Below are 24,185 nucleotides of genomic sequence, written 5' to 3' on the forward strand. Positions count from 1 at the left end.
CCTGGGAAAAATTTGGCAAGGGTGATCGGAATGAATTTTCTTTCTCTCCCTTTGTAAATTTTGAACCAAAGAGGAACAAGAAAGTGAGGCACATCTCAAAATGCCTGGCCATGCTCTCCTACACCGTTCAAACTCAGGATGATGTTGTGTTGAGAAGGCACACTGATCAACTTTTAGCAGCTAAGATCAAGGTTGCCAGAGACAGAGTCAACTGGATGGATGGATTTGTTTATTGTCACGTGTACCGAGGTACAGTGAAAAGCATTTGTCTGCGAGCAGCTCAACAGATCATTAAGTACATGGGAAGAAAAGGGAATGAAAGAAAATACATAATAGGGCAACACAAGGTACACAATGTAACTACATAAACACCGGCATACAGGGTGTAGTGTTAATGAAATCAGTCCATAAGAGGGTCATTTAGGAGTCTGGTGACAATGGGGCAGAAGCTGTTTTTGGGTCTGTTCGTGCGTGTTCTCAGACTTCTGTATCTCCTGCCCGATGGAAGAAGTTGGAAGAGTGAGTAAGCCGGGTGGGAGGGATCTTTGATTATGCTGCCCGCTTTCCCCAGGTAGCGGGAGGTGTAAATGGAGCCAATGGATGGGAGGCAGGTTTGTGTGATGGACTGGGCGGTGTTCACGACTCTCTGAAGTTTCTTGCGGTCCTGGGCCGAGCAGTTGCCATACCAGGCTGTGATGCAGCCCAATAGGATGCTTTCTATGGTGCATCTGTAAAAGTTGGTAAGGGTTAATGTGGGCATGCCGAATTTCCTTCGTTTCCTGAGGAAGTATAGGTGCTGTTGTGCTTTCTTGGTGGTAGCGTCGGCGTGGGTGATCAGGACAGATTTTTGGAGATGTGCACCCCTAGGAATTTGAAACTGCTAACCATCTCCACCTCGGCCCCGTTGATGCTGACAGGGGTGTGTACAGCACTTTGCTTCCTGAAGTCAATTACCAGCTCTTTAGTTTTGCTGGCATTGAGGGAGAGATTGTTGTCGCTGCACCACTCCACTAGGTTCTCTATCTCCCTCCTGTATTCGGACTCATCGTTATTCGAGATCCGGCCCACTATGGTCGTATCATCAGCAAACTTGTAGATGGAGTTGGAACCAAGTTTTGCCATGCAGTCGTGTGTGTACAGGGAGTAGAGTAGGGGGCTAAGTACGCAGCCTTGCGGGGCGCCGGTGTTGAGGACTATTGTGGAGGAGGTGTTGTTGTTCATTCTTACTGATTGTGGTCTGTTGGTCAGAAAAGCGAGGATCCAGTTGCAGAGTGGGGAGCCAAGTCCTAGGTTTTGGAGCTTTGATATGAGCTTGGCTGGGATTATGGTGTTGAAGGCGGAGCTGTCGTCAATAAATAGGAGTCAGTCCGTAACAAACTGCACTCTGCACAGAAACCTTATGTCAAGTGTTTTTTTATTGCCAGTGTCCTGCTCCTTTTGTACTTCACATTCCAGCACCGATGCAAGGTGGCAGATCGTGGACGTAAGAAAGAAGGAAGGCACAAGGCACAGAGTTGCGAAAAGGGAATGGGAAATGGGGACAAATGAAGAGATACAGGCTTTTACCAGTTTTCTACATCAGAAGAAATTGTGGGACGAGAAGGAAATGGGATGTGGAAGGTGAGGAGCACAATGCCTTCTTCTATAGTTTCAACTGCGCCACTGGCCACAGCTTCTATCACAGTGACCACACCAATAATTGCCAGCACCATCATCTTCCTGGGGATGAGGACATGTAACCATGCCTGTCCCCTGCCTGTAAGAGGGCCCAGAGGGCAGGAATGCAGGCGCCTCAGACCCTGCAATTATTCATCAGGGTTGAGGTTTTATCAGCTTGTTTGGCACCATGGTACAGGAAGCCATTCAAACAAGGGAGAGTTACCAGGAATGTAGTGGTATTCCAGGACAGTATATTCAGAGGGATTGACACCACTCCTTGCAACAAAAATGTGAGTCCAGACGGCTGCGTTGCCTGCCCGGTGGCAGGTTCTGGGGGCGGGATTCTCTGAGCCAGCACCGGGCTGGAGAATCGCCAGGGGCACGGGAAATTCCTGCCACGCCACTCCGACGCCAGGTCGCCGATTCTCCAGCAACCGGAGAATCACCGCCAATAGGCCCCCGCGGCGATTTTCTGCGGGGGACGGGCCGAACTCCCGCTGAGGTTCGCTGAGTCCCGCCGGCGTGGTTCTAACCTGGTACCACCCGGTGGGAGCTCGGACCCGCGGCCGCTATGGACGTCCTAGTGGGGGGATCTGACTCTGGGGGGGCCTCCACGGGGTCCAGGCCCGCGATCGGGGGGCGGCCGCGATCTGGAGGGGGCCGACCTCCTTCCGCGCGGCCCGCTGTAAAATCCCCGACATGTTGCTCCGCGCCGGCGTGCAGACGGCCATCGCGCGTACGCACGGACGCGCACCGGCCTTGTAGGGCCGCCTGGACAGCGGCGAATTGCTGGGCCAAGAGGCCAATTGACCCCGCCGTACACCATTCCGGTATTTACGCCGGCGTCAACACTTGGCCAGGATTTCGGAGAATCCCGGGCAGGATATCTGCTCCGGGCTGCAGGGAACTTGCAGTAGGATCCTGTCGTTGGGGTCCATGTAGGTACTAATGACATAGGAAGGACAAAGAAGGAGGTTCTTCATTGTCAGTATGAGTAGCTTTGCACCAAATTAAGAAGCAGAACCTCAAAGGCCATAATCTCTGGATTATTACTTGAGGCATGCGCAAACTGGTGAAGAACAAATCAGATTAGGGGGGATGAATGCGTGGCTCGAAGGCTGGTGTGAGAACAGTGGGCTCCAGGTTGTAGGACACTGACACCAACACTGGGGAAAGTGGGACCTGTACCGTTGGGATGGTCGGCACCCGAACCAAGCTGGGGCCCATATTCTTGTGAGTCACACAATTCGGGAAGTAGAGAGGGTTTTAAACAAAGTAGTGGGTGCAAAGGATCAAATTCGGGAAGAAAGGGTAAATCAAAGAGTAAAGACAAGGCCAAGGGAAGGGTATTGTTACAGGAAATGAAAAACAGACCATGGCAGGAAGGAGTGGAGATCACAAATCTAACAGTAAATCAACAGGTGAGATGAGAGGTTATAAAAAGAATAAAAAGATAAAACTAAAAGCTCTGTATCTGAAGGCAAATAGACTTCAAAACAACAGAGTGCACACATAGAAATAAATAGGCACGATTTGATAGCCATTACAGAGATATGGCTGCAGGAGGACATGGATTGTACCTGACTATTGAAGGGCACAGGACACAGGAAATCTTTAGGGGGCAACAGAAAGCTACTAAAAAAGCTATAAAGAAGAGTAAGATAGATTATGAGAGTAAACTTGCTCAGAATATAAAAACAGATAGTAAAAGTTTCTACAAATACATTAAACAAAAAAGAGTGGCTAAGGTAAATATTGGTCCTTTAGAGGATGAGAAGGGAGATTTAATAATGGGAGATGAAGAAATGGCTGAGGAACTGAACAGGTTTTTTGGGTCAGTCTTCACAGTGAAAGACACAAATAACATGCCAGTGACTGATGGAAATGAGGCTATGACAGGTGAGGACCTTGAGAGGATTGTTATCACCAAGGAGGTAGTGATGGGCAAGCTAATGGGGCTAAAGGTAGACAAGTCTCCTGGACCTGATGGAATGCATCCCAGAGTGCTAAAAGAGATGGCCTGGGAAATTGCAAATGCACTAGTGATAATTTACCAAAATTCACTAGACTCTGGGGTGGTCCTGGCGGATTGGAAATTAGCAAACGTGACACCACTGTTTAAAAAAGGAGGTAGGCAGAAAGCGGGTAATTATAGGCCAGTGAGCTATCATCAAGGAAGAAATAGCAAGGCATCTGGATGGAAATTGTCCCATTGGGCAGACACAGCATGGGTTCATAAAGGGCAGGTCGTGCCTAACTAATTTAGTGGAATTTTTTGAGGACATTAACAGTGCGGTAGATAACGGGGAGCCAATGGATGTGGTATATCTGGATTTCCAGAAAGCCTTTGACAAGATGCCACACAAAAGGTTGTTGCATAAGATAAAGATGCATGGCATTAAGGGGAAAGTAGTAGCATGGATAGAGGATTGGTTAATTAATAGAAAGCAAAGAGTGGGGATTAATGGGTGTTTCTCTGGTTGGCAATCAGTCGCTAATGGTGTCCCTCAGGGATCAGTGTTGGGCCCACAACTGTTCACAATTTACATAGATGATTTGGAGTTGGAGACCAAGGGCAATGTGTCCAAGTTTGCAGACGACACTAAGATAAGTGGTAAAGCAACAAGTGCAGAGGATACTGGAAGTCTGCAGAGGGATTTGGATAGGCTAAGTGAATGGGCTAGGGTCTGGCAGATGGAATACATGTTGACAAATGTGAGGTTATCCATTTTGGTAGGAATAACAGCAAAAGGGATTATTATTTAAATGATAAAATATTAAAACATGCTGCTGTGCAGAGAGACCTGGGTGTGCTAATGCACAAGTCGCAAAAAGTTGGTTTACAGGTGCAACAGGTGATTAAGAAGGTAAATGGAATTTTGTCCTTCATTGCTAGAGGGATGGAGTTTAAGACTAGGGAGGTTCTGCTGCAATCGTATAAGGTGTTAGTGAGGCCACGCCTGGAATATTGTGTTCAGTTTTGGTCTCCTTACTTGAGAAAGGACGTACTGGCACTGGAGGGTGTGCAGAGGAGATTCACTAGGTTAATCACAGAGCTGAAGGGGTTGGATTACGAGGAGAGGTTGAGTAGACTGGGACTGTACTCGTTGGAATTTAGAAGGATGAGGGGGGATCTTATAGAAACATATAAGGTTATGAAGGGAATAGATAGGATAGATGCGGGCAGGTTGTTTCCACTGGCGGGTGAAAGCAGAACTAGGGGGCATAGCCTCAAAATAAGGGGAAGTAGATTTAGGACTGAGTTTAGGAGGAACTTCTTCACCCAAAGGGTTGTGAATCTATGGAATTCCTTGCCCAGTGAAGCAGTAGAGGCTCCTTCATTAAATGTTTTTAAGATAAAGATAGATTTTTTTTGAAGAATAAAGGGATTAAGGGTTATGGTGTTCGGGACGGAAAGTGGAGCTGAGTCCACAAAAGATCAGCCATGATCTCATTGAATGGTGGAGCAGGCCCGAGGGGCCAGATGGCCTACTCCTGCTCCTAGTTCTTATGTTCTATGTTCTTAGGAAGGAGAGGAAGCGATGAAAATGTGAAGGGTTGCCTCTGTTATTAATGATGGTTTGAGCACAATAGAGAAGATTACCTAAAGTTGTGGAAACCACGGTGTGGAACCGGTTTGTGGAGAGATGAGAAATGGTACAGGCAAGAAGTCATTTCTGTACAGGCCCCCTAATTGTAACTACATGATGGAGTGGTGCTCAAAATAATTGGAGCTTGTCAGAAAGTCACGGTGAAAATCATGGGGATTTTAATCTGCATATTGACTGGAAACGTCAAATGGGCAAAGATAGCCTTGATGAGGAGTTCATAGAATGTTTCCAGGATAATTTCTTAGAGCAGCACATTCTGGATTCAACCAGGGAGCAGGCTATACTGGACCAGGTGTTGTGCAATAAGATGGGACTAATTAATAGTTTCATCGTGAAGGAGCCCCTAGGTGGCATCGACCATAATATGATTGAATTTTACGTTCATTCAGAGGGAGAGAAGAATGGGCCAAGAAGAGTATTTTAAACTTAAATCAGGACAATTATGAGGGAATGAAAGCTGAGCTGGCTAACGTGGATTTACTAATTAGGTTAAGGGTTCGGTCGTTTGAAATTCAGTGCTGGAAGGTATTCCCTCTGGGATCCTGCCTACCCCAACCCAGACACAATTTCACAATGGGATGGGCGGGCCTCGGATGGGAAACCCACCCATGTCCCTATTAAGGCACTTATGTAGCCATTTTATGGATATTTAAGAACCTTTTCCTGCCCACCTTCAATTTCTAGGGTGGTGGGTGCATGCCAGAACAGGACAGGAAACAGAAAATGAAACAAATCCCCTTCTCGGGCGGGAAATGGGCCATCGCCACAATATGAAGGCCCCTTTGGATTTGGAGTGCCCTCCCCTCTGGGATCTGGGATCTGGGAGCCCCGCACTCCGAGCAGAAGCAACATCATTCCATATATTTGTGGAGAGAGGATCAGCAACAACATGTTCGGATTGCGATTAAACCTTCAGGGTTTTGTGGGGGGCAGGGTGGCACTGTGGTTAACACTGCTGCCTCACAGCGCCAGGTTTGATTCCAACCTTGGGTTATTGTGTGGACTTTGCATGTTCTCCCCGTGTCTGCGTGTGTTTCCTCCGGGTGCTCCGGTTTACTCCCACAGTCCAAAGAAGTGCAGGTTCTGCGGATTGGCCATGCTAAATTGCCCCTTAGTGTCCAAAGCTGTGCCTCCCATCAAAGAGAAAGACGGACTAGAACTAACAGGGCCAACCCACCGGATAAGATCTCAGGACCAAACTCAGGCCCCGGTCCTCTCCAGCACCCGTGAAGCACCCACCAACAAGAGGGGAATAATCCGCTCAATTAACAATGGGACTTCCCATTCCCTAGTGGGAACCACACAATCATCAAGGCATAAAACTAGGATAAATGCTCTGGCCCCAGCTGAGGTCCCAAGAAGAAGAGGAATCATCAATCCACTGAGCAAATTCCCACCTCCCCGACACAACCAGCCACCGACCGACATGCCGACTCTCCTGTATCCAGGCGGTCCACCGCCTAAGCCATGGCTGGGGGGAATAACCCGACCGGGTCATCCACCTCCATAAGACCATAAAGCCATGAGACATAGCTTTGGGAAGCACGGTAGCATTGTGGATAGCACAATTGCTTCACAGCTCCAGGGTCCCAGGTTCGATTCCCGGCTTGGTTCACTGTCTGTGCGGAGTCTCCCCGTGTGTGCGTGGGTTTCCTCCGGGTGCTCCGGTTTCCACCCACAGTCCAAAGATGTGCAGGTTAGGTGGATTGGCCATGCTAAATTGCCCGTAGTGTTCAAAATTAGTGTTGGGTGGGGTTACTGGGTTATGGGGATAAGGTGAAGATGTGAGCTTGGGTAGGGTGCTCTTTCAAAGAGCCGGTGCAGACTCGATGGGCCGAATGGCCTCCTTCTGCACTGTAAATTCTATGACAATAAAATAGGAGCAGAATTAGGCCATTCGGCCAATCGCGTCTGCGCCGCCATTCAATCATGGCTGATATTTTCTCATCCCCATTCTCCTGCCTTCTCCCCATAACCCCTTATCCCCTTATTATTCACGAACCTATCTATCTCTGTCTTAAAGACACTCAGTGATTTGGCCTCCACAGCTTTCTGTGGCAAAGAGTTCCACAGATTCACCGCCCTCTGGCTGAAAACATTCCTCCTCATCTCTGTTTTAAAGGATTGCCCCTTCTGTCTGAGGCTCTGCCTTCTGATTTTAGTTTTTCCTACTAGTGGAAGCATCCTCTCCATGTCCACTCTACCCAGGCATCGCAGTAGCCTGTAAGTTTCAATAAGATCCCCTCTCATCCTTCTAAACTCCAACGAGTACAGACCCAGAGTCTTCAACCATTTCTCATATGACAAGCTCTTCATTCCAGGGATCATTCTTGTGAACCTCCTCTGGACCCTTTCCAAGGCCAGCACATCCTTCCTTAGGTACAGGGCCCAAAACTACTCACATTACTCCAAATGGGGTCTGACCAGGGCCTTATACAGCCTCAGAAGTACCTGGTCTTGTATTCTAACCCTCTCGACATGAATGCTAACATTGCATTTGCCTTCCTAATGGCCAACTGAACCTTAAGAGAATCGTGAACAAGGACAATTAAGTCCCTTTGTGCTTCTGATTTGCTAAGCATTTCCCCATTTAGAAAATAGTCCATGCCTCCATTCTTCCTTCCAAAGTGCATAACCTCACACGATAACCCTTCACGACAAGCATTGGGAATCGGCCATACAGGACCAGTGAATGGCAGGCCCAACTCACCCCCGACCTCAAAGACAGGTTACGTTGCACTCCATCAAATCTGATGCACCCCGCCTCCAAATCCAGATCACCAAAGCATGGCAGCCAATTTTCAAACTCGATCATGAACCCGCCTTCCACCACTCACCAGGGACAAGACTCGAGGGCACACCCCACTAAGCCCCATCTCCCAAACCCGTCAGGATCGCCAACACACCATGCATCAGGATCTCGATGGCAGGAGGCCTGCCCTCACCAGGGATAGTGCTCATTCGAGTGAAACAGCCTTCTCGTGCGCCTCCGCTGCTTCTTAAATTCATCAAAGTGTGCTCTGATGGCCTGCACCGCAGAGCCGTGGATCTTCAGCATTTTAAATGGCGGCCATCACCCAGATGCACACAGCACTGCCAAGGCGGCAGTCCGCTCAGCAGCAACTGCACCACTGCAAGCTGGGCCCCACGCCAGCCCATACCAACCACCACGAACAAACGAGGATATTATCATTTTATCTCAGTTCTTCCTGGCAAAAACACCAATCAGGAATTTGCAGGTCAAGCTATGTGGCCCACGAAAAGACAAATATGAAATGTGCACCAGGATGAAATTATAAATTAAAAGATGAGCAGAGCCGGACATCAGGAAAAGATGGCTGCTTCTGTGCTCACATCACGTGACCCCCCCCCACAAAATTGTCAATTTTCGTAGAATCCCTACGGTGCAGAAGGAGGCCATTCTTTTCAATCTTTATTAGTGTCACAAGTAGGCTTACATTAACACTGCAATGAAGTTACTGTGAAAATCCCCTTGTCGCCACACTACGGCGCCAGTTCGGATACACTGAGGGAGAATTTAGAATGTCCAATTCACCTAACAAGCAGGCCTTTCAGGTCTTGTTGAGGGAACCGGAGAAAACGCACGCAGACGCAGGGAGAACTCCGCACAGACAGTGACCCAAACCGGGAATCAAGCCTTGGACCCTGGAGCTGTGAAGCAACCGTGCTAACCACTGTGCTACCATGCCGTCCATTGACTCCACACTGACCCTCTGAAAGAGCACCCTACCTAGACCCACTCCTCCGCCCTATCCCCATTACCCCACCTAACCTTTTGGACACCAAGGGACAATTTAGAATCACTAATCCACCTAACCTGCACATCTTTGGAGTGTGGGAGGAAACTGGAGCACCCGGTGGAAACCCACGCAGATACGGGGAGAAAGTGCAGACCCCACACAAAGGGTGACCCAAGGCTGGAATTGAATCCGGGACCCTAGCCCTGTGAGACAGCAGTACTAACCACTGTGCCACTGCGCCGCCCCCGGCAGAAAAAATAAAAAATGAGCATATTTTGTAAACGGCGAGATATTGCAGAGCTCTGAGGGTGCAGAGGGGTCTGGGTGTCCTCGTGCATGAATCATAAAATGCTAGTATACAGGTACAGCAATTAATTAGAAAAGCTAATTGAATGTTATAATTTATTGCAGGGGAATTGGTTACAAAAGTAGGGAGGTTATGCTTCAGTTGTAGGCACTGGTGAGTCCACATCTGGAGTACTGTGTACTCCAGATGTGTCTCCTTATTTAAGAAATGATGCAAATGTATTAGAAGCAGTTCAGGGAAGGTTAACCAGACTAATACTAGGAATGTTCGGATTGTCTTATGAGGAAAGATTGGAGAAGTTAGGCTTGTATCCGCTGGAATTTAGAACAATAAGAGGCGACTTGATCAAAATCTTTAAGATCCTGATGGGTTTTGACAGGCTGGATGTGGAGAGGATGTTTCCTCTTGTGGGAGAATCTAGAACAAGGTCCACTGTTTAAAAATAAAGGATAGCTAACTTAAAACAGAGATGAGGTGAAATAGTTTCTCTCAGAGGGTAGCGAGTCTCTGGAACTCTCTTCCTCAAAAGGCAGTGGAAGCAGAATCTTTGAATCTCTTTCTGGCAGAGAGAGATAGATTCTTGGTTAACAAGGAGGTGAAAGGTAATCGGGGGTAGGTGAGATGCAGGTTTGAGGTTCTGTCAGATCAGCCATGATCTTATTAAATGGCAGAGCAGGGTCGAGGGGTCAAATGGCCTCCTCCTGCTCCTTGTTCATATGAATATTAAGAGCAGCAATAATATAATATGCAGTATTAGCTTGTGCACCGTGACTATTAAACAAACCAGAAAATGCAAATTTTACTCTAACTGCATCGTGCAATATTGTTAATTTGGCAGGAAAATACCACATTCATTACTCCTAATGCTGATTTTGGTGACTGCCTCAGCCCTTATTTACATGTTCTACACATTTGCACCATATGGACATGGTGGCATTAAGTTCATTTTGGGGGGTAGGATTCAATACCTGCAATCCAATTAAATTGCACAAGATCTTTTCCATTCTGTAAAAGCAGAAGATTTTCTTCGACCTGGGTTCATAACATTATTCAATATAATTATTTCATACGAGGGATGTAATTTTATCAGTAACTCTGCGGGGTAGAAAGATCAAATGACTCCTGAGCAACAAAGTGGAATTAATGAACAACATAGGTCTTCAGTGTCAAAGAGAAGTATTGGAGCCCTCAGATATCTCTGTGCAACAAAACATTTAAGAGGCTGGAGGACAAAGACTGAAGGGCAGCACGGTAGCAGAAGTGGATAGCACTGTGGCTTCACAGCGCCAGGGTCCCAGGTTCGATTCCCTGCTGGGTCACTGTCTGTGCGGAGTCTGCACATTCTCCCCGTGTCTGCGTGGGTTTCCTCCGGATGCTCCGGTTTCCTCCCACAGTCCAAAGACGTGCAGGTCAGGTGGATTGGCCATGCTAAATTGCCCCTTAGTGACCAAAAAGGTGAGGAGGGGTTATTGGGTTAAGGGGATAAGGTGGAAGTGAAGCTTAAGTGGGTCGGTTGCAGGGATAGAGTGGAAGTGAGGGCTTGGGTGGATCGATGCAGACCCGATGGGCCGAATGGCCCCCTTCTGCACTGTATGTTCTATGTGTCCATGTTTTCTTGATCAACAAGTGTGAAGACTCTGCTGATTGCTGCTTCTCACTGGAATATATTTTCAATATCTCCTATGCAACACCACTTTATCACCATATTTCAGTACCTCGAGAACTCATTAAAAGCAGCAAGATAGGGTGGGATAACAGGTAAATAGACAAAAGGACATGATTAAAGTAAATGGAAAAGACTGAGAATGGTGTGCAGTGTAGAACAGGCTACTGATTCACAATGAGCTCATTACAGACTCCAATCCTGGCAATCTCACTCCACAAAGCCCACTCAGTAAACTTTCATTCACAACAAAATAAATTGAACTTCACTCTCTTCACAAGATAATTATGGATGACAAAGGCCATCTAGCACAGTTTATCCCATCCATCCCAAAATGACATGCAGCCATGTATTAGGAACAGGAGTAGGCCGTTCAGCCCCTCGAACCTTCTAACACGTTTAATAACATTTCCCACATTATACCGGTGACGGCGATTCAAAAGTATTTAATTGGCTGTAAAGCAATTTGGGACATTGTGACAGGTTCTGTATAAATGTAGGATGTGTCTTTCTATCATTACACCTGCATGCAGTAGGCAGAGTGACTGTAGCAATGGTGGATTTGGAGACCCAATGCTGATTCTCACAGGTTAATTAATCACAGAGAAATCAACTGATGTTAGGAAAGTGGTTGCAAAGAAATCACTATATTTAAAAAACAATGTAACTCTGCAGCTAACCTTTAACCCCCCCAACAACCCTGCCCCCTCATCTATCCTCCTCCCCCAAACTCCCTCCAAACCCCCCTAACCCACCCCAACGCCCACTCCAATCTCTCCCTACCCCCTGCAACTTCCCTCTAAACTCCCCCTAACCCACACTCAAACCTCTTCTCCAACCTCCCTTTCACCTCCCCATTATCTCATCTTAACCCCCAACCTCTTTACCTTTTGCTAACTTCTCTCTAACCTCCTTCCAAGTCTCACTTCCACACACCCCCAAATTCCTTCTTAGTTCCATCTAACTTCTCTTTAACCACACTCCCAGCCCCTCTCAACTGTCAATGTGACAGTTCTCGGAGCGAGTTCCAGGTCTTTTACCCAACAACAGTGAAGAAAAGGTGAAATAGTTCCAAGTCAGGGTGGCGATCGACTTGGAGGGAAGTTTGTAGGTGCTGTTGTTTCCATGTGCCTGATGCCTGCTGTTCTAGGTGGTAGTGGTTGCAGGTTTGGAAGGTGCGATTGAAGGAGCCTTTACAAATTGTTGCAGTGCATCTTGTAAATGGTACACACTGCTGCCATGGTGCACCAGATGTGAAGGTAGTGAATGTTGAAAGCGGTAAACATGATGCAGATCTAAGCGGGCTGCTTTGTCCTGCATTGTGTCAAGCATCTCGAATGTTGTTGGACTCGCACTCATCCAGGCAACTGGATATTATTCCATCATAATCCAGACTTGTGTCCTCTAAATGTTAGATCAACTTTGAGAAATAAGGAGCCGACTGACTTGATGCAGAATTCCCAACCTCTAACTAATCTGCTGGGTAGACATATTATTTATATCGTTGGTCCAGTAATGTTTCTGGTCAATGGTGGAACCCAGCATGTTGATGGTGGGGGATTCAGTGATGTCAGTGGATAGATTCCTTCTTTCTGGGGATGGCAATTGGCTGCCACTTGTGTGGTGTGAATGTCCCAGCATTTGAGTGATATACCTGTTATCATTGAATAGCTGGAATTGGGTGAAATCTGTGCGAGGTTGCTGCATTGCTAAGCGTGTGAAGGTGAGGTGAAGCTGTGAATTCTGGATATGAATCGTGGTTGACAGAGAATGTTTGTACTTGAGTGAAGGAGATACGGTAAATGGGGCAGTGATTGAAGCTAGTGATTCATTTGAAAGTATAAGCATTTCAAGGTGAATTCACTGACCATGATCACTCATGTAAGACCATTAAACTTCTTCTTACATTACATCCACGTCCTCAAGATTTGACTGATTTACATTGACATAGAAGGTCATCTGCACCCTCTGTTAGACATTTAGCTGCTGTTGTATAAAGAGTCAAAGGTTCTTCTCCTTTTCACAAACACCTTTATTTCACTTTAACAGACTGCACAAAACTCTATCTTCACATCACCTCACACAAAGGCCACCTGAAGCCTCTTTACGTATCAGTGTCAATTATTGTATACTTAACATAAATGAGACAACTAATTTGAATGTCTCTTAACACATTACTTCACAGTCTCCCCTACCTTGGAGAAAAAATAATAATTAGGTGAAAACAAAATTATAAGAAACTCAAAAACACGCGCAATTTCCCCCCTTTTCTTTTTTTCTCATTTAAAAAACAGTCACAGAAACAGGCGCCCTTCATTAATAATATCCAAACGTTTCTGTGAACTCGCTCCTCTTTTTGTAAAACAGTCTGACAATTGATAGCTACTGTCGACCCATTTAATTTTTGCTATTTCCCCTCTGTCCAACATCTGCTTCAAACTTGCGATGTCTATCCGTAACCTCTTTTCATTGACACTTTTTGTAGAGTGCACATTTTCCCACAGGGATTTATTCTCAATGTGACATTCAATAGGTATATTACCCAAATCCCCTAATCCCAAAATTTCGGTCAATATCTGAGAAATATAAAAGTCTATATCCACCGCCTCTACCAGGCTTAATGTCTCAGCAGCCAAAGTGCTTTTGACCACTCTCCTTATTTTCTTTGTTTCCCACACAAGAGGGCAACATTTACCAATGTTCCCCAAAAGGAAAATGATAAAATCTCCTGCGCTTGAAACCCCATCACATAAATTTGCATAGGACGTATCACTATAAACTATGAGTTTCAAGTGCCGAAGGTCACCTAAAACCGGGAACCTCAAAATACACTCCTGCATTTTTAGTTTGACCAACGCTTTATTTGCTCTTATTATGTGTTCCACTTTGGGATCATTCATTTTTGTACTCCATTCTAAGACATCAATACTCACGTCCGGTATATTTAAATGCACCGGAAGCCTGACTTCCAACCCTGAATTCTTTCCTCAAAGCAGAGATTACAATAGTTTCGAAATCACGAGTCCCACCCCACAAAAAATCATCGACATGCATCATAAAGATGCCAGAAACATTTCCTTTATAGTGCCAGTAAAACATTGCCGGATCTGCTTTCAACTGGCAACAGCCTAACTTTAACAAAACTGACCTTACCGAAAAGTACTAGACTCTAGACGCATCATTCAATCCATATACACATTTGTTCAACTTCCAGAGTACCCCTTCTGTGTTAGCTGCCTCTTTAGGAGGACGGAGAAAAATATCTCTCTGGAGCTGATGCCCCTGCAAAAAGGCAGCTTTTATATCTATAGATTTGCATTCCATGCCTTTGTGGCTAATAGAGCCAAGAAGATCTTTAAAATAACCTTTTCTGCCGTAGGTGAATCTACCCTTAAATCCTGATCTTCTAAGTTTTCTTCACATCTCCTTGCCACAAGACTGGCCTTTGCCTTATAAGTTCCATCTGGAAGAACCTTTTCCATGCAAATCCATCTGTGGGATAGAGCTCTTTGTCCCCTACCCAGTACTTCCGTGTATACCCCAAATTCACTCCAACTGTGCAGTTCTTGCTGTTTGCCACCTTTGATAACTTTTTCATCAAATTTATTGGAAGCTACCAAAACTTTCATGTGCATGTGGAATCTCTACTCCTATTAGTCTATACGAATCTCTACTCCTGTTAGTATTTGTAGTCTTACTCATGTTCCGAGATCTTAAAAACTACGTCCCCTCTTCCGTCTGCTATCACGTTCTTACTGCTACTGCTTGATCTTTCCCTTCTGCTCTGGGATGTCCTTTCAATAGTTCTCGACCTTTTCCTGTGGACCTGTTCACTATCCGATGTACTATCTGAACTGGCACTGCGTTTCTCTGCCCTCCATTTTTGAACTTCATGTTCCCAATCCATTGTCTTGACTCCCTCCCCTGAATAGAACATAGAACGATACAGCGCAGTACAGGCCCTTCGGCCCACGATGTTGCACAGACATGGGAAGTCAAAAAACAAAAGCCATCTAACCTACACTATGCCATTATCATCCATATGCTTATCCAATAAACTTTTAAATGCCCTCAATGTTGGCGAGTTCACTACTGTTGCAGGTAGGGCATTCCACGGCCTCACCACTCTTTGCGTAAGGAACCTACCTCTGACCTCTGTCCTATATCTGTCTTACATACATTAAACAAGCAACTTTTAAATGACTGACAAAACCAGACCTCAGAGCGTTACCTCAGTGACTCAGGCACTACTAGGCAGACTCACAGACAAGGAAAAATCACACACACCAACACATAAACAGCAACTTAACAAACACAGGTTCTCTTTTTTTTCAGCTGCCAGCAGCTCTGAATGAGTAGCTTAAAGTCTGCAGACCGTCTTTTAACCTTACATTCATTAAACCAATAATTTCCCAATGTCTTTCAAATGTGCATTCAGAATAAAATTCAAACCCTTTCCGAATTTTAATTTAGCTTTTCTTTTAACTCAAAAGACCTATCACCCCAATCTCTACCTTGGGCGGGATTCTCCCGCGATCGGCGGGGCGGCCCGTACCGGCACCAAAGAGTGGCGTGTACTACTCCGGCGTCGGGCCGCCCGGAAGGTGCTGAATCTTCTGCATTTCGGGGGGCTCGGCCGGCGTCGGCGGGGTTGGCGCCGCACCAACCGGTGCCGAAGGGCCTCCGTCGGCCGGCACGGGTTGGCGCATGCGCAGGACCGCCAGCATGTTCTGGCACATGCGCAGAACCGCTGGCGTGTTTCTTGCGCATGCGCAGTGGGTTTCTTCTCTGCGCTGGCCGCCATCGCGGAGCCTTACAGAGGCCGACGCAGAGGGAAAGAGTGCCCCCCATGGCACAGGCCCGCCCGCAGATCGGTGGGCCCCGATCTCAGTCCAGGCCACCGTGGGGGCCCCCGCCGGGGCCGGAACCCCCCCTGCCCCCCCCCCAGGACCCCGCTAACCACCCTCCAAGCCAGGTCCCGCCGGTATGGACCTTGCCTATTTCACGTTGGCAGGACTGGCCGAAAATGGGTGGCCGTTCGGCCCATCGGGGCCTGGAGAATTCCTGGGGGGGCTGCTGCCAACGGCACCCGACCAGCGCGGCACGATCCCCGCCCCCACCCGAAAACCGGCGCTGGAGAATTCGGCAGTCGGCGTCGAAGCAGCGGGGCGGGATTCACGCCGTCCCCCGGTGATTCTCCCACCTGGCGGGGGGTCGGAGAATCCGCCCCTTGGCTTTATTCATCGCTTGATTCCTGAAAGCGCATATCATACCCTTTTCTCATACTTGTTTTTAGCTTGGCGCGTCCATCTGGCCTTTTGCTCGGATGTGTCTGGATTGTATCGCTTCTCTCGCATCTTCTGAATTAATTTTAGATGATGATTTCTATCGTCTGCACAATAAATCCCTTGGGCACCCAGCGTAGATCCCCAACTCTTTTATCACTTCCGGCCTTCCTTACACCCTCTAATCTTGCGGAATTCCCCTTCGCGGCAATCCCCTCTCCCAGAATTCTCCTTTGCGGCTATTCCCCCTTGCTGTAAGCGAGGCCCTTCAATCCTTTCTTCCCGCTGAATTCTCCGTTGTGGGTTTTATACCCAGGTCCTCTGAAACCCCTCATTAGTTTTCTTATCTCCTGACTCTATACCCCGGTATTCCTCTTACGACTTCATTCTGCTGTACATTCAACCAATGTTTATAGTTTCCAGTGGTCTTCCTTACTCTACTAATAACAGTTGCAGCCTTCCATTGACTAGACCCTTCAGGGATGTATGTCACATTTGTACCAACTTTTGGCAGTTGTCCGTTCGGAAAAATTACCTGTTCTAATTCATCAGAAGTGTTGTGTTCCTCTTCAGAAACTCTGTCTCTATCAGTTAACTGGTCCTCATAGTTCTGTAACACATGCGTACCAGATGACTCTGCTTCTTCGTCATGTCTGTCTGCTCTGTCTAAATTTGAAAATTTGTAATCTGTACTCATTATCCTTGATGACTGTACCCTAACAGTTTCATTGCATTGTTGCAAAATAATTGTTTTGCTCTCGATGTCTATGAACGTCCCTGGGCCTTTCCATTCATTAAAATTGTCTCTCTTATAGTATACTATGTCTCCTTGCTGAAAAACGGTATCTGATGGCAGTACATTATGTCTTAAAGCTCTGCGAATTCTTTCAGAGACTTCTGCTTCCAAAAAAGCTTTTCTACTGCTATGTAATGCATTTAAATGCTCAGCAAAGGCAGAGCTAATTGTAGTCCCTTCCCAAGCTGGAGGCTGGTCATCTAAATTGGACGGAATTTTAGGATTTCTACCAAACACTAATTGATAGGGACTATAGCCCCAACCATCTGCAATGAATTATTTGCATGTACCGCCATGCTAAAGCCAAATTTAGCTTGCAGTTTGGTCTATCTGCCAAAACTTTCCGGAGCATGTCATCTATTACCATAGGGTTTCTTTCACACACACCATTACTAAATGGGCTTCCCGCAGCCGTATTCATAACTGTTATATTCACATTTTCGCATATATACCTAAAGTCATCATTAGCAAATTCTCTCTCATTGTCCGTAAGGAGTTTTGCGGTGGGCCCATTCCTGTCCCTATCCAGTTTTCCACGATTTGATCCAGAATTACCCTCTTTTCTTTACTTCATACAATCGTTGATTGACTAAATCTGGTTGCTAAATCTACAAAATGCAAAATAAATATATTATTGGCTTTATTCCAGATCTTAAGGTCCATGGCCACAATGTCAATAAAATCCCTGGCCAAAGGTAGGGTTACTATCGGTCATGCCGGTGTTCTTATGTACGTCCTACCAACTTCACAGTGATCACTAACCTGTTCTATCAGTTTAGTATAGTCTTCATCCCTTACCCCTGCATCCTTTAATAAATTTTTCAGCCTCCGAGGAGACGATTGCGCAAATCGCCTATGCAGTTTTAATACAACAAGCTTTTAATCAGCTAAAGTCCCATTTTCAACTGCCATTAACACATCCTTAACAACTGTACTTGAAATTCTATTTGTCAGTAATGGAATACAATAGTGTTCCGACTGTGTGAATTGTAAGTCCACTGTCTTTCCAAAAACGGTTGCCTTATCCTGTTCCATATCCAGTTTCATGTGTGCTTTCTTCATCGAGGGTCTGCTCAGAAGCAAAGGTATCTCACTTGATACAACATCTATACTAATGAAATGATTCACTCCGGCAATAGTCCGACTGTCAGAGGATACAGCAGGATTTAGATTGCTTGGAGACTTGGGCGGAGAGATGGCAGATGGAGTTTAACCTGGACAAATGTGAGGTAATGCATTTTGGAATGTCTAATGCAGGTAGGGAATATAAAGTGAATGGTAGAACCCTCAAGAGTATTGAAAGTCAGAGAGATCTAGGTGTACAGGTCCACAGGTCACTGAAAGGGGCAACACAGGTGGAGAAGGTAGTCAAGAAGGCATACGGCATACTTGCCTTCAATTGCCGGGGCATTGAGTATAAGAATTGGCAAGTCATGTTGCAGCTGTATAGAACCTTAGTTAGGCCACATTTGGAGTATAGTGTTCAATTCTGGTTGCCACACTACCAGAAGGATATGGAGGCTTCAGAGAGAGTGCAGAAGGGATTTATGAGGATGTTGCCTGGTATGGAGGGCTTTAGCTATGAGGAGAGGTTGAATAAACTCGGTGTGTTCTCACTGGAACGAAGGCGGCTGAGGGATGACTTGATAGAGGTCTACAAACGTATGAGGGGCATAGACAGAGTGGATAGTCAGAGGCTTTTCCCCAGGGTAGAGGGGTCAATTACTAGGGGGCATAGGTTTAAGGTGCGAGGGGAAAGGTTTAGAGGAGATGTACGAGGCAAGCTTTTTTACACAGAGGGTAGTGGGTGCCTGGAACTCGCTGCCGGAGGAGGTGGTGGAAGCAGGGACGATAGTGACATTTAAGGGGCATCTTCACAAATATATGAATAGGATGGGAATAGAGGGATATGGACCCAGGAAGTGTAGAAGATTTTAGTTTAGACGGACAGCATGGTCGGCACGGGCTTGGAGGGCCGAAGGGCCTGTTCCTGTGCTGTACTTTTCTTTGTTCTTTGTTCTTGTTCTAATATTGCAAGGGATCACCACTCTTTTCAGCAACTTCAGAGTATTATCATCCCCAAAGCTGAAACTTGTGGAACTTTCAAATTCCTTAACCTTGTTACGATTTTCAGCATTCAAGGAGTCCAGGTAACATTTTAACCAGTCAATTCCACACACAGTAGATGTGCAGCCACTGTCCAATACAGCACAGTTGAAGGATTCTGCAACCAACACCCTCATTATCGGCGTAAAACTGCTTGTCAATAGGACAATGCCTTCTTTCTGGTCACTATCTTTTTCCTCTTCTGACTCTTCCGTGTCATGCGTCGCTTCAAACACTCTATTATAACGTATTGGACAGTTGAGAGCATAATGGTATTGAGAGTCACATCGAAAACAGTGATTTATCATACTACGGGCATTTCTGGGGTTCATCTTCCTATTGTACGTTCTAACTGGGTTTCTGTCTTCATAATTTCCGGGTCTCGGTCTCCTTCTATAGTCTTGGAACCTGCTTGTAGCCATACGATTTTGCCATCCTGTTAGTAGGGTGTCTTCCATATTCTGCTTTATTGCAGGCTGACCTATTTGGGTCATCAGAGCCATCGGAATTGAATGTTTCCCCAGAAACTTTTTTAAAGCTTCTGTCATCTGATCGAATAAGATATCCTTATCAGTAAACTGAACTCCTGTCAAAACCAGGAGCCTATCCATGTTGCTCACTATAGCACAGTCAAGTAATTTAAAGGCCAACACAGACTGTGGAAATTCCAGGTTGTGTTTCTGCAGCCTTTTATATAGTCTGCCAAATTCCATTAGTCTTCCATGGAGAATTCCTCTATTTTCCGGAACCTATTGAAATCTGACCATGCTTCATACGCACTTAACAAGTCACCCTTTTTATAAATCTTATCCATATAGCGTAATAGATTCTCCAGACCTTCTTCTGAGTCTAACTCTTCCAATTCCAGCTCTGAAAACACTTTGCTTCGGATTTTACTGCCATATGGTAGAGAAAGAGCCAATGCCATACCTTGTTTCCTCTTTCCCAAGGCTGTTACCTTAGTCCACGTAACTACTGCACTTCTCCATTGATCGTATGATCCCTTTTCAGAACATAAGCGGGGGGTAGTCATATCCGGCCATCTTTATCCTTGGTTCAGCCATATATCTTCTTTTTTTTTTCTTCTCACTCACTCCTTGGTTTGGTCTGGAAAAGTTGTGTCTTTCAACCCTTCACATTTTCACAGCAACTGTCCTCTGCTACCATTTGTTAGACGTTTAGCTGCTGTTGTATAAAGACAGTACGAAGTCTTACAACACCAGGTTAAAGTCCAACAGGTTTGTTTCGATGTCACTAGCTTTCGGAGCGCTGCTCCTTCCTCAGGTGAATGAAGAGGTCTGTTCCAGAAACACATATATAGACAAATTCAACGATGCCAAACAATGCTTGGAATGCGACCATTAGCAGGTGATTAAATCTTTACAGATCCAGAGATGGGGTAACCCCAGGTTAAAGAGGTGTGAATTGTATCAAACCAGGACAGTTGGTAGGATTTCGCAGGCCAGATGGTGGGGGATGAATGTAATGCGACATGAATCCCAGGTCTCGGTTGAGGCCGCACTCATGTGTGTGGAACTTGGCTATAAGTTTCTGCTCGGCGATTCTGCGTTGTCGCGCGTCCTGAAGGCCGCCTTGGAGAACACTTACCTGGAGATCAGAGGCTGAATGCCCTTGACTGCTGAAGTGTTCCCTGACTTCCATGTTGGGATTCATGTTGCATTACATTCAGCCCCCACCATCTGGCCTGCAAAACCCTACCAACTGTCCTGGCTTGACACAATTCACACCTCTTTAACCTGGGGTTACCCCATCTCTGGATCTGTAAAGATTTAATCACCTGCTAATGGTCGCATTCCAAGCATTGTTTGGCACCTTTGAATTTGTCTATATATGTGTTTCTGGAACGCACCTCTTCATTCACCTGAGGAAGGAGCAGCGTTCCGAAAGCTAGTGACATCGAAACAAACCTGTTGGACTTTAACCTGGTGTTGTAAGACTTCGTACTGTGCTCACCCCAGTCCAACGCCGGCATCTCCACATCGTTGTACAAAGAGGCAAAGGATTTGCTCCTTTTCACAAACACCTTTATTTCACTTTAACTGACTCTGCACACAACTCTATCTTCACATCACCTGACACAAAGGCCACCTGAAGCCTCTTTACATATCAGTGTCAATTATTGGATACTTAACATAAATGAGACAACTTATTGGAATGTCTCTTAACCCATTGCTTAACACCCTCTGCCTTTTCTGTGTGTACCTGGATGTCCTCCTCGCCCCCTATTTATAGATGATTCCTCTTTTCCTGCCAAAGATCCTATACCAAAGTCTCCAATGCCACATCAAGCAACCTTTGAGCACATTCTCTGTCCTTTCTCATCGTTTTTCATTCTTCACCATACTCAGAATAATTCTGCAAACAGTTTCACCACCAGAATGGCCCTTCCATTAATAGGTGCATACTGACTTTAAGTAGTAAAGTTTAACTTTAGGTGGTGCTAGCTTCACACAAATGCGGGTCCTATGCTGAGGTATGCAGCCAGTTAACAGAGTTTAATGTTACTAATACTACTATAATTTAACGTGGACTGAATGGAGCAGGTTAATGACTCATCACAATTCTCGCATCTATTTTCAGGTCTTAGTCAACTTTTGCCCCAGTAGATACATGAGATATGAATCCTGTAGCCCCAGTGAAATAACTTTATACTGGAGGCACACATTTGAACAGAGAAATATCTTATTATTTCCATTCATTCCATCTCTTGTTCGTTTGTAGAGAAAGCCACACAAATATGAAAAAATAAGTTGCTTAAAAATGCAGAAAATACATAACTTTACCTTCTGTGATATGATGTGAAATGAAGCCTTTAAGGTACGTGAATTGAAGATGGATTAATCCAGTATCTCCTACTGTGCTCTTGATACAATTGAACATTGTTCAGGTGGAACTGGAGTCTTTGGCACAGAGACACTGTAATTATCAAGCTTTATTGAAAGATGTGTTAAGAAAACATTCAATTGGCATGGTATTTGTTAACATTTAACTTCAAGAGGTTGAAGGTTGCAACAAGTGTGCAATGATCTCTTCTTTAACCCTCAGACTGCCATAATCAGGGAAAAGTGCTGTTTTATGGTCTGCCTGAGTCAACCTCATTGACAGTGACCAAAAATGAATTACATCTTGTTCATTTAGCCCCAACCTTTAACCCACCAATGGTGGCCATGTCTTCAGCCGCCAGGGATTCGTACACTCCAACTGTCCTCCTAAAAGATGTGGTAAAATGGTCAATGGCCTGAATTTTAGGCCCGATATATAATTGGACACTTAGGGCAAGATTTACCTGAATGGGAACAGAGTCCCATACCGCACGCGATTAGCCAGGTCTTCCCCCGGTGATCGGAGGGCCGAGAAACACCATGCCGAAACGGCCATTCGGGTAGATCTGGGGCCTCAGCAAAGAACTCCCTGACGAGGCACACTTAGTCCCGTTTTCTGCACTGAGGAGCTCCACTCGCCAGAATTTCCCAGTGCAGGGAGATCCGTCATTCCGACTCCCAAACTCTCCCCAAGCCCCAACTGACCTATAAGGGGTGACCTCTCAACCCCCCCGCACCAATGCAGGGCACCCCTGGGCCCGATCCATGTCACGGGAAACATTCCAGCTTGGCACCTTGGCAGTGGCAGCCTGGCACCTTGGCAGTGCCAGGTTGGCACCTAGGCGACAGTGCTAGACTTTCTGGCACACACATTTCCTGCCATTGCCATAAAGGGAGTAAGGTTACATGCAGACAATACACCTGGAGATGGACACTGGGGGTGGGTCCGTGGTGTTCTGCAGAATTGCAATCGGCAACTCCATTGGGTGTTGCGCCTCCTGCCTGAGACTTCATTGGCTGGGGGCCAGAGAACCTTCTGGAAAAGTGTGAAGAGGGGAAAAGGAATTTACCACCAGGACCCTCCCCAGCCAAGACTCATGCAGATTCAACAGGGAAGATTCAACGGTGGACCAGAGGACGGATGGGGGCGGCGAACGAGACCCACCTCCGTGGGCTGAGGCCCTGAGACAACCATAACTCAGAGAATTAGACTGGCAGCTTGATCGAGTTCATTGACATGGGTAATCTTGGGATCTTAGAATCTTGGGATTATTGTAGTTAGGATCATTTAAGGCAGGTTACTGTTTTACAGTGTTTGATAATAAACTTGGTTGAATTGTAAACCTGTGCTTGCCCTTTGATCATCTTGCCAATACGGGCACCTGGGTAAAACATTTGAGTAATAAACTGGTTGAAATGTCTGAGTTTTGCAGACAACAAAGACACTCAGCATTTCTGAAAAAGTGACAATTTTGTCAAAGCTTTTTATCTTGCACTTTTCAGGACAATTTGTAAGAACACCAAACGTAAAGGGAACAACAATTTATACTACATAAGAAGAGAGTGCTGATTGGTTGGCAAGGGGATTCCGATTGGTACAGGAGTGCTATCGAGAGTGTACCAAATGACGGTGACTGACAATTAACTGCCGAGCATCGTTAGAAATTTAAACTCGGCACCTTGACTCTAATTTGTCAAGATATTGCCCTGAAGAATTAAACAGTGATTCACAGCTCCTTATTTTGTTCCACTGAAAGAGGCAGAATGTGTGTACATGTTCTTTCTGTCTGCAAAGAATACGGCCCTGTGCATGAATATATAAGAATAAGAATAATCTTTATTGTCACAAGTAGGCTTACATTAACACTACAATGAAGTTACTGTGAAAAGCCCCTAGTCATCACATTCCGGCGCCCGTTCGGGTACATACAGGGGGAATTCAGAATGTCCAAATTACCCAACAGCACGTCTTTCAGGACTTGTGGGAGGAAACCGGAACATCTGTAGGAAACCCATTCAGACAGAACATGCAGGCTCCGCACAGACAGTGACCCAAGTGGGAATCGAACCTGGGATCCTGGCACTGTGAGGCAACAATACTAACCACTGTGCTACCATGCTTGCCCCAGTACACATAAGCATTGTCGCAGCGTC

The 24,185-nt window shown here is 46.0% G+C and overlaps 1 protein-coding gene across 2 annotated transcripts in view; it reads right to left on the minus strand.

The window, feature by feature from the left end:
* LOC140410772 (glutathione hydrolase 1 proenzyme-like) overlaps positions 1-24,185 on the minus strand; it is a 494,093-nt gene that overhangs the window by 149,908 nt on the left and 320,000 nt on the right. Inside the window, exon 1 of one of the 2 annotated variants that reach the window (XM_072499379.1) lies at positions 21,993-22,139. The exons of the other annotated variant lie outside the window; for it this stretch is intronic. The gene's annotated coding sequence lies outside the window, so the exon portion shown is untranslated. Of the gene's footprint in view, positions 1-21,992; positions 22,140-24,185 lie in introns of those variants that run through there. 2 annotated transcript variants of the gene reach the window in all.

Source organism: Scyliorhinus torazame, chromosome 1 (assembly GCF_047496885.1).
Source record: "Scyliorhinus torazame isolate Kashiwa2021f chromosome 1, sScyTor2.1, whole genome shotgun sequence".
NCBI classification, from domain to species: Eukaryota; Metazoa; Chordata; class Chondrichthyes; order Carcharhiniformes; family Scyliorhinidae; genus Scyliorhinus; species Scyliorhinus torazame.